Here is a 10,444-nt window from a genome sequence, read left to right as displayed (position 1 = left end):
AGTGCAACTCTTGCTATTTTAAAGAGGCCCTGGGTGGGAGGGACACAAAAGACTCATCTAAGATTCTACGTTTCCTCCATTCATTCATTCATTCATTCATTCAACAAACATTGATGGATGGCTGTTCTGTGTCAGGCACTGTGCTGGGAGCTGGGCAGGCAGTGAGACCCCACAGATGAGATTCCAAAGGAGCAGATGGACATATGCAAGCAAGCAGAGATACTTGCAATGGGAAGTGGTGGCAAGAGCTGTGGGGAAGCGTGGAGGCTAGTGAGGGGACCGAGAGGGTTGGGTGGCGTTAAGCACTAGGAGGTCAGGGGAGACCACGAGAGAATGAGGGCCGGAACCGTGAGGATATCAAGGGAAGAACACCCCAGGAAGAGGGCACAGCAAACCAGAGGCCACGAGGTGGGAGGGAGCCCAGGGCAGGGCAGGCAGCAGAGTCCAGGTCCCCTGGCCCCCAGGCTGGCTTGCCTTTGGCCTCGTGGCCTGTTCATGGTGTATGCAAGAGAACATGATGGAACAGAGCCTCCACCCTCTTGGGGCACGTGGAGAAGCAGACAGCTGTTGGCTCATGTTGCAGGGAGCTCTAGAAGGAGCTCTGCTAGGGGCAGGCATAGAAATGAAGCAGGAGGGGAACTTGTGAGAAGCACAGCTTCTTAGGGCTCAAGACTATGAAAGGCCAGGACTCTGGGAACAGAGCTCAGGCTTGTGGGTCCAGAAGCGATGGCACCCACTACTTCTCTGCGGCTCCAACCTGCCCCAGGCTAATCTGAGGGATGGTGAGGCTCATGGTGGGGACGGACTACAAGGGAGTTGGAAACATGGCCCTGCTCCATCCTGGTCTTTTACAGAGGGGGAAACTGAGACTCAGCAAGGTGCAGGGGCCTGCCTGGGGTCTAGAGTTCCAGCCTACTTGCTTTCAGCCTGAGGTCCTTCCTGGACAGCCCTGCAGCCTGAGTTCTTTCTGCACTCCACAGCTGGGGCAGACTCCCCACCAAGTACCCCTGGTGGTCATTCCTGCCTCTACCAAGGTGTGGCAAGGGAACAGAACATGCCTACTGGCCAAGCTTGCCAGAAAATGGATCCTCTATCTATCTGCAGCCTGTGGACCTGGCACAGTGGCTTGGAGTGTTAAGGAAATGTGATGGCCAAGAGTTGCCTTGTCTGAAGGTAGGGATGGAATAATGACCCATGATTAGTGGGTCAGAGAAGTGCAAACCTCTGGGATCTGTGCGCCAGGGAGGCTTGGAGGAGATGAAGTGGCTGGCTCAGGGCCTGGCACATGGTAGGCACCCACTCAATAAGCTCAGCATCCCCGTCCCTTCCTGGGGAACATTACATTAAGTAATTGCTTTGGTGGCCAAGTTCTATATTACCGAGAATGAACCTGGCTCTGACTTATCATTCACTTTTACTGTTTTGCCTAGAGTGGTTTCCGTGGTAGCTTGGAAAGCCAGAAATGAATGAGGAGAGAGGTGACATTAAAGGGAGGCTGTTAGCAGAAGTGAAAATTAAACAACTCAGCCAAAATCAAAGCCTGGTTGCACCTTGCCTGGACGAATGGGGAGATTAATTGCCCCCCTGCGGAGCCCCTGCCAAGTGCTGGGAATTTGCAAGAGTTTATCTATTTTGATCCTAACTCTTTAGATGCAACCCTGAAGCTTAAGGGTTGTAGCTCCATTTTCCAGAGGAGAATACTGAGGCTCAGAGAGGTGCGATGACCTGTCCAAGGTCACACAGAGAAGGAATGATGGGGCTGGAATGGGACCCCATCTTGGGGTCAACACTGGGCTATTGGAACATCTCATCTCACCAGGTCACCCTTGAGGAAAAGGAGGCATGTGGAGAGGGCCCCACCCACCCCGAGCAGGCAGAGAGAAGGTGGTGACAGCAGGTACAGTGGGGTAAGTGGGGACGGACACCACCTTCACTCCATTTGGGTGGGTGGTCCCAGACCTCAGTTTTAGAGCAAAGAGGAATTCAATAGCAAATGGGAGGAGTCCCTAGTAACCACAGTCTAAGCATGTGGGGAGCAAATGTGGCTGGCCAAGAATCTCTGATGCAAGAAATTGGCGTTATGATAGTCAAGAGTGGCTAAGATTGGCATTCCCGGAGGCCTAGCATCCCCCCACAATGACCCATGCATTTTCAGCATTATGATCACTTTACTTGTTCACTGAATTCCTGCTCTGGCCCCACTAAGAAGCACCCTTCTCAGACGAGGACCCTGAGGTCCAGAAGGCTCATGCTGCTCAGCCACAGTCAATGGAGAGAGGCAGGATGGGGCTTTGTCCCTTATAGCTCATTCTCATGAGAAATGTGCAGACCACGGGGCCGTCTGCCCTGCAGCCTAGTTGGGCTGAGCTCTGGAAGGTGAGGGAAGGGCTGACCTCACTCATCAAGGAAGAACTAAATTGTGCTCAATAGACACTGTTCAGAAGGCAGGGAAGAGCAGGAATCTATTTTTTTAAACAAGTCACACAAGAAGATGAACAAGAAGGCTTTGTGGTGTCCACGGGGATAAATGCTCTGCTCTCCACGGAGTCACCTCGGGCAGACCTCCATGATTCATTTCCTGGGAGTGCTGGAGCGCTGGGATTTTGTTGTAAGACATCTTATTTAAAGAAGTGCCAGGCTCTGTTGGTGACCACTCAACTCCAGACCTTGCCCCAAAAAGCTTATGGAAAACGATGCGCCAGCCATCCAAATCCTCAAACAGAAGTCCTATTTAGGCCTCATCTCCTAATTTGCTGAGAAGATGTATAGGAGGGCTCTGTGTAGCCACAGGAGGCTGGTCAGAACAGAGAATCTCTATGAACTTCATGAAAGAGACTGAAGAGTCCAACAGCATCTGCATAGGAATAGGGGCAGCGCTTGGACCGTCTGGGGCGCTGAACAGACTGTGCTGTTCATCTCAAATAATTAGTCTCTTGCAAGTGCCCCGAGTCAAGCACGAAGGGCATACTTATGCCTAAATATGATCTAATAAGGTAATCCTTTTAATTTCGATGTCATATAATCAATAGGGAAAATACAGCATATTTGTAACTGACAATTAGGCCTTCACTGCATTCCCCCTGCTTCATTCATCAACAAACACTCTCTATAACCCCCATCCCCAAATCTGAGTCATTCTCACTCTATCAATCTAGTCTTCATGGGTGTAGGGGAAGAATCCATAGCATGGCTATGGCATTTTTTTTTTAAAGCCCACTAAGGATGATTTTAAAATCCACACATCATGCAGTAAGATGGATTTCAGCATTAAGCGGCCTCATCATGAAGAGCTGGCAGCCTAGCCGGGTGATGTCCTTGAGAGGGTGTGTTGGGTACGCATTGTGTTATAAAGTAATATAATCAAGCCAAGTAAATGAACTCATTATGATTGGCTTTTTATTCCCCACTTGTCAGGAGTCATAACTGTATGAAACATTCTCCACCTCGATCAATTGGAAAATCAATACCTTGGTATTTGTGGAAAGCATCTCTTATAGGAAGAAATGAAAAGAAATATTTGGGAAACATTCAGGAAATTAGCCCATCTGACAGTCCCTGTTTTAAAGCAGTCACTCTTCTTTGTAGGAGCTGGTGCTGAAACATGCTCTTTCTTTTGGAAGGGGGCAGGCTGGCTGGGATGGTAAATGGTTTTGATCATCCAAACCACAGTTTTCTTGAAGCGTTGATGATGGTGAGTCCAGGTGAATATTCCATTCGCTTGCCTCATGGGTGGCCCTGGTGAAACGAGGCTTCCATCCTGGGTAGCAATGGTTTGGGCTTGCTTGGCTTGGTGGAACCAGTTTGCCATCTTGGCCCTCAGGACTCTGGGGGTGACAGTGAGTAGGCATCAGATATTACACTGGCTTTGGAATCAGCTGCCAGAGCCCCTCACTGGCATGATCGTTGACATCATCGCTCCAGCACTTCTTGATGATGGGCTGATGAACACTTTGTAGTATTTCATCAACTATAGATTTTATAAGCTTGGCCTTGAGGTGATGTTCCTGCACAGGCCCCGCTTCCTGGATTGTTGATTGCTTTTTTTAAAAAAAATATGGAAAACAGGCCTGGCACAGTGGCTTACACCTGTAATCCCAGCACTTTGGGAGGCTGAGGTGGGTGGATCACCAGGTCAGGAGTTCAAGACCAGCCTGACCAACATGGTGAAACCCTGTCTCTACTGAAAATAGAAAAAGAAAAAAAAAAAAAACATAGCCGGGCATGGCAGCATGTGCCTGCAATCCCAGCTACTCAAGAGGCTAAGGCAGGAGAAATGCTTGAACCTGGGAAACGGAGGTTGCAGTGAGCTGAGATCGCGCCATTGCACTCCAGCCTGGGTGACACAGCGAGACTCCATCTCGAATATATATATATATGTATATATATATGTATATATATGGAAACTATCAAACATATGCACAGTAGAGAGAATAGTACCATAAATCCCCATGTATCCCTCACCATCCTCAATAGTTGACCCCCTCTGTCTCCCCTGCCCATGAGTTATTTTGGAGAAAATGCCAAACACCACGAATATTTCTGTGTATATCTCTAAAAGATGTGGGCTCTTCAAAAGACATAAACAATACCATTATCACAACGAATTATCAATTCCTCAGTATCAAATATCAAATCTGTGTCCAGGTTTTCTTGAATGGCTAATACCTTTAAAAGAAAATGTGTTCAATTCAGGATCCAAATCCAGTCTATGTTTTGTAAGTGGTTACGTGGTTGATATATCTTCTAAGTCTTAATCTACAGATACTCTCTCTATCCCTGCAATTTACCGGTTGAAGGAATCTGATCAGATGCTGTAGAATTTTTCATAGTCTACATTCTGCTGATTGCATCCCCATGGTTTCACTTAAAATGGCAGTACTCAAGTTCTAGTGTGTCGTCTTTATTTATTGCCTGAAAGACTTCTATAAAGAGAAACTTCCCCTCATTAACTATCCAATTTCCCTGATACACAGTTCTTATGTTTTTTTTTTAAAAAAAGCAAGATAAATGCTTGATTTTTTCCCTTTATTTACCAGTTTTTGGAATAGTGAGTTAGTTCCCTAGCGTCCTTCCAAGATGCCCAGTGAGCTTTCAATGTTTCCATTCCTGGCAGCCATCCCACTGATGCCCGAATGGCCCTGTCTTTGACCAGTGGGAGTGCCTTGCCTTCACTGCCCGGGATCTCTTTAATGGGCTCTGCCCTTGACTTTTTTTTTCTGTTTAAATCTCAGACCCACTGAGAGCCCCTCGGGCCAGGATCCACCGCAGAGCATGACCCTGTCTCCTTATCATTGTGCGGTTGACAGATTCTGCTTTCTTTTCTCTCTCGACAGACCTTAACAAATTAGTCTTGTTATTTATCCAATTTCCTAATACCCCAAAGGGTTTTAATGAATTTCTGGCAATGGGGGTGCATTATAAAAGCAAAAAAAAGCACAAACAAATTAAAAAACCCAACTCCCCACCCTCCCCAAATCCCAACAGTCTTCCTGCTCCAGGGCCTGAGATTGCTATTCTGTCCTGTGGCATTTACTCACTGATGTTCATGGATGTTGTCTTGCACCTTTTTTTTTTTTGAGACAGAGTCTCACTCTGTCGCCCAGGCTGGAGTGCAGTGGTGTGATCTCAGCTCACTGCAACCTCTCCCTCCCGGGTTCAAGTGATTCTCCTGCCTCAGCCTCCTGAGTAGCTGGGATTACAGGTGCCCACCACCACACCTGGCTCATTTTTTGTATTTTTACAAAAATACAAGATGGTTTCACCATCTTGGCCAGGAAGGTCTTGAACTCCTGACCTTGTTATCCACCCGTCTCAGCCTCCCAAAATGCTGGGATTACAGGTGTGAGCCACTGCGCCCAGCCTGTCTTGCATCTTTCAGCCTGTGTTTCCGCTGTGCCTCGGGGCTGCCCTCAATGCCACAGGGCAGCACATGGATTTCTACTCCGCATCCATGTCATCTGGTTGATTTACTTGCTGAATCTTCTGTGGAGAAAAGCAATTGCTGAGGTCTGGCCAGATACTGTGGTTTTCTTGTCAGTCTCAGGATCTTTTAGCATTTTCCATTCCTGGGGCTGCCTCCTGCTTTCTGCAAAGGTAAGCCCAGCAATCTACGTGTCCAGCTGACTCTTCAGGGGAAATGCTGAGTTTTGGCAAATACTGACTTTGCCCTAGACATGCTGGGTATCTTTGGGCAGGGGAGCTAGGGTTCCTGTGCCTCAGTTTCTTTTTAAAGGAGAATGGTTGCATTGAGGAAGAGGACCTCAGAAATAATTGGGCTTGACACCTGGGTCACCTTGTCCTGGAGAATAATTGACTGCTATGGGCACAGTTCAGGAATAGAGTCAAACCCACCGAGCCAACCCAGGCTTGCTTGAGAGGAAGAGTTGGCTCACCTCTGCCCTAAAATGCAAATAAAAAATGAAAAGAGCAGGAAATAGGAAGAACGATGCCCCCTTCCACTCGTGTACACTCTTAGCTTTCCAAGCATTTCACACTTTTTCCTTATAACAGTCCTATTAGGTTAAACCAGACACCAGCACTCCCGTTGTACAGATGGGGAAGCTGAGGCTGCCAAGGAAGGGAGCACAGGCTGCACATCAGGGGCTGTGCTGGGGGTTTTGCTGCCTTGTGACTAGGGTCACACAGCTCTTGGTGGCAGAAGCCAAAGAAGGCCTGGGTCCGCAGACTTCGACTGGGTAGTCTTTTCCTGGGATGGTCTTATCTCAACACAGTAAAGATTCAAAAACTTACCCTGAGTCCTATTAACAGCCTCTATTTTCATCTTAAGTCCTATCTCCCAGCACACACAGCTGTTCTGCTTAGGGCTTTTCCTAAGAACATCTCTACTGTCTGCATTAGGTTTCCTCACTGAATTTCTTTGGCTTTCCATTGCTCTCCTTTTCTTCCTCTTCCTCCTTCTTTTCCCACCACTTCTCTCTCTTTCCTCCTTCCACTCTACCCTCTATTCCCCTCTTCTATTCTTTCCAAGCCTCCTCTTTTTTCTTCTTTCTCTCTCTCTCTCTGATTCTCTCTTTCTTGTTTCTGGCTCTCTCTGTTACTCACCAGCTCTCCCTTCTCATTTTCTTTCTCTTGTTCTCTCCTCTTCTCCTTTTTTTGCCTTCTCTTTGTGGACAGTCACACTCTCTTACTTCCTACCTTCTCTCCTCTCACCCTCTTTTTCTCCCAGCTTGGTGCTGAAATCTTTAGCACTCCCACTGCACGTGGTTTCTCTCATCCCTTACAGCCTTGCTCGGCCCCCGCCTCCCAATTCCCAATGTGGAGATGCCACCTGGGTTTGCCACCTGCAGATCACCCTATAGCAACCCCATTCAGTTAAATCAGACACCAACACTCCCATTGTACAAACGGGGAAGCTGAGGCTGACAAGGAAAGGAGCACGGGCTGCACCCCAGGTGTGCAACTGATCCCCAGTATCATGTGCAGGCTGGGCAGGTGTCTCCATGAAATACGCCACATATCGTGGGGTGGGCAAGATCATGGTTCCCCAGATGAGCCAGCTGTCAGGCTTTCTGAAGCAGTTTCTAGCATCCTTTCAACTTTGTAAAAGAGAGTTCGTCCCTTGACCCTGAAATTATCATCTCCGACATCCTCATCATTCCATATAATTTGAAAGAAGCATTAACAGAACATAGACTCAATGGTCTTTAGAAAAATAATGAAGACAAGGCTAGGCACAGTGGCTCACGCCTATAATCCCAGCACTTTGGGAGGCCAAGGCAGGCAGATCACAAGGTCAGGAGATCAAGACCATCCTGGCTAACACGGTGAAATCCCGTCTCTACTAAAAAATACAAAAAATTAGCTGGGTGTGGTGGCGGGCACCTGTAGTCCCAGCTACTCGGGAGGCTGAGGCAGGAGAATGGTGTGAACTGAGGAGGCAGAGCTTGCAGTGAGCCGAGATCGCGCCACTGCACTCCAGCCTGGGTGACAGAGTGAGACTCTATTCTCAAAAAAAAAAAAAAAAGGCCGGGCGTGATGGCTCATGCCTGTAATCCCAGCACTTTGGGAGGCCGAGGTGGGCCGATCACAAGGTCAGGAGATCGAGACCATCTTGGCTAACACAGTGAAACCCCATCTCTACTAAACATAAGAAAAATTAGCTGGGCGTGGTAGCGGGCACCTGTAGTCCCAGCTACTCAGGAGGCTGAGGCAGGAGAATGTCGTGAACCCGGGAGGCAGAGCTTGCAGGGAGCCGAGATAGTGCCACTGCACTCCAGCCTGGGCGACAAAGCAAGACTCTGTCTCAAAAAAAAACAAAAAAAAGAACAAAAAGAAAATCACTCCTTCCTTTACAGAGAACCACTAGTACAGAAATACACTCAAATCTCAGTAAGTGGTTGTATCTCCCAGATTTTTGCCAGGAAGCCGGATGCCAATTTGTTACTCTGTGAGTACCGAGGGTGTCTGAGTGCCTCTTCACGTTGGGAACTTCAGATTGGGCAGGCAATTGAGAACTTAGGACATGCCAAGTGCCATCTCAGCTTCCCTTCTTTGCCAATCTTCTTTCCGATATTCTCCATTTCATCTTCTTGTAATCACCCACACAGTACTCAGGGAAGAAATATAGTTACCAGGTTCCAAGGTCTCCATCTAATTAAAAAATGCTTGTGTCAGGGAGAATTTTAATTCATAAGCATTATTCTGAGGGGGTGAAGTGGGGGGGGGTACTTTCGATAGATGATTTAAAATCCAGATATTTAGTAAGATACTAAATAAAAAGTAGATGGCTGATTTGCAAATAAGATTTCCAAATGGCATCTCGAATAAAGACTTTCCAAAATATGGATTTGCGGAAATAGTGATTACCTATCCAAAGGTAAGCAGTCTCCTTTTAGGGTTTGCCCTTCTCAGTTAGCCTAGAAAATATCCATCTTCTTGAAAACAGATGGAGTTCTATAGGAGAAAATATAACTATGAATGGTAGAAATAGTCAAAAGTTTTCATTTCCTTCTCCCAGTTCTTGTCTTTTCCTTGCATTCTGTCACACGCAAAATCCACTATTTATTTATTCATTCATTCATCAAATGCTGATAGATCCAAATTATGTGCCTGAGCACTGCCCTGAGCATGGAGACATGGCAGAGAGAAGATGGCAAAATCTCTGCTGGGCAGAGTTTGCGTTTCACCTGACCCAGGTCTTCAAGGGTTTGGAAGGGTAAAGAGAGCACCTGCCAGGGAACCCTAAACTCCACTGACGCTCCACATGGACGAGCGAGTCCTCTGCCTGCAGCTCTGGGGTCATACTCTGAGCTGAGTAAGGAGGCTCCAGGAGGTGCCTTCTGGAAACTCAAACCGCATCCTTGTGCTACCTCCTTTACCAAGGAGATGGTGACAAGGGAGGCAGCCAAGTGATGTGAAAGGATGAACTTGGTCCCTGAACATATGGCCTTGCTAGTCCCGGGGGCCTTCCCTGCACTGTGGCCCCTCATGGTATGGCCACTGGGTGAGGTCCTCCTTTGGGTGCCCAAAACCGTGGGGCAGGGCAGCTATGGCCAGGGACCATGAGCCCTCCTTGCATCTTTACAGTTGAGTTTCTTCTTCTCCTGGTAGCCTCCCTGCAGTGGCAGGTGTTTGTAGATGGGAACAGAGTGTAGAGAGGATGCAGGCAGGTACATCGTGGGGATCAGCAGAGAGCTGAGGCCAGAAGACCTCGCCCAGCTCAGCCCTATTCCTAACTTTATTTTCTGCCGTAAGAGCTGATGTCCTGGTCTCAGGCCCTCTGTGGGTAGGCAGTCGTTGCTCCCTTTCAGCATGGTGAGCCCAAGAATTGCTGCTTTTGGAGAAGAAATCACGATAATTTTCTTTTTTAATTTTAAAAATATAAAATTGAAGTATAATTTATATACAGTGAAACATTCAGATCTTAAGTGTGATAGTCAACTTTGATGGAGACACATCAAGGCACAGGTGATTTCCATCATCCCAGACATTTTCTTATCTCCTCTTCCTAGTTAATTCTTCTCCCGGGGATTATACCACATTTTGATGATCCACTCATGAGTTGATAAACATCGATTCTGTTTCTAGTTTTGAGCTAATATGCATAAACCTTTCACAAACATTTTTGCATAGGGTTTTTGTGGAAATATATCTGTTCCTCTGGATAAAAACCTAAGCATGGAGTCACTGGGTCATAGGGTGAATGCACCTTTACTTTAGTGTTTTAAGAAGCTGCCAAATTGTTTTTCAAAGAAGCCATGCCATCTTTTTTTTTGGAGACAGAGTTTTGCTCTTATTGCCCAGGCTGGAGTGCAATGGCCTGATCTTGGAACACTGCAACCTCCACCTCCCGGGTTCAAGCAATTCTCCCGCCTCAGCCTCCCGAGTAGCTGGGATTACAGGCATGCACCACCATGCCAGGCTAATTTTTTGTATTTTTAGTAGAGACTAAATGTTGCTCAGGATGGTCTCGAACTTCTGACCT

General features: G+C 47.3%; 1 long non-coding RNA gene across 1 annotated transcript; it reads right to left on the bottom strand.

Annotated features, from left to right (window-relative positions):
* Positions 1-3,374: 3,374 nt before the first annotated feature.
* On the bottom strand, positions 3,375-4,804 carry LOC109024336 (uncharacterized). Its single transcript, XR_002003820.3, has 2 exons — positions 4,666-4,804; positions 3,375-3,824 (listed from the first exon to the last, which is right to left on the bottom strand). It is a non-coding gene; the product is annotated as an uncharacterized lncRNA (long non-coding RNA).
* Between the last annotated feature and the right edge of the window lie 5,640 nt (positions 4,805-10,444).

The sequence above is a fragment of the Gorilla gorilla genome, chromosome 21, assembly GCF_029281585.2.
Source record: "Gorilla gorilla gorilla isolate KB3781 chromosome 21, NHGRI_mGorGor1-v2.1_pri, whole genome shotgun sequence".
NCBI classification, from domain to species: Eukaryota; Metazoa; Chordata; class Mammalia; order Primates; family Hominidae; genus Gorilla; species Gorilla gorilla.
This window is presented reverse-complemented; position numbering and strand designations above follow the sequence as displayed.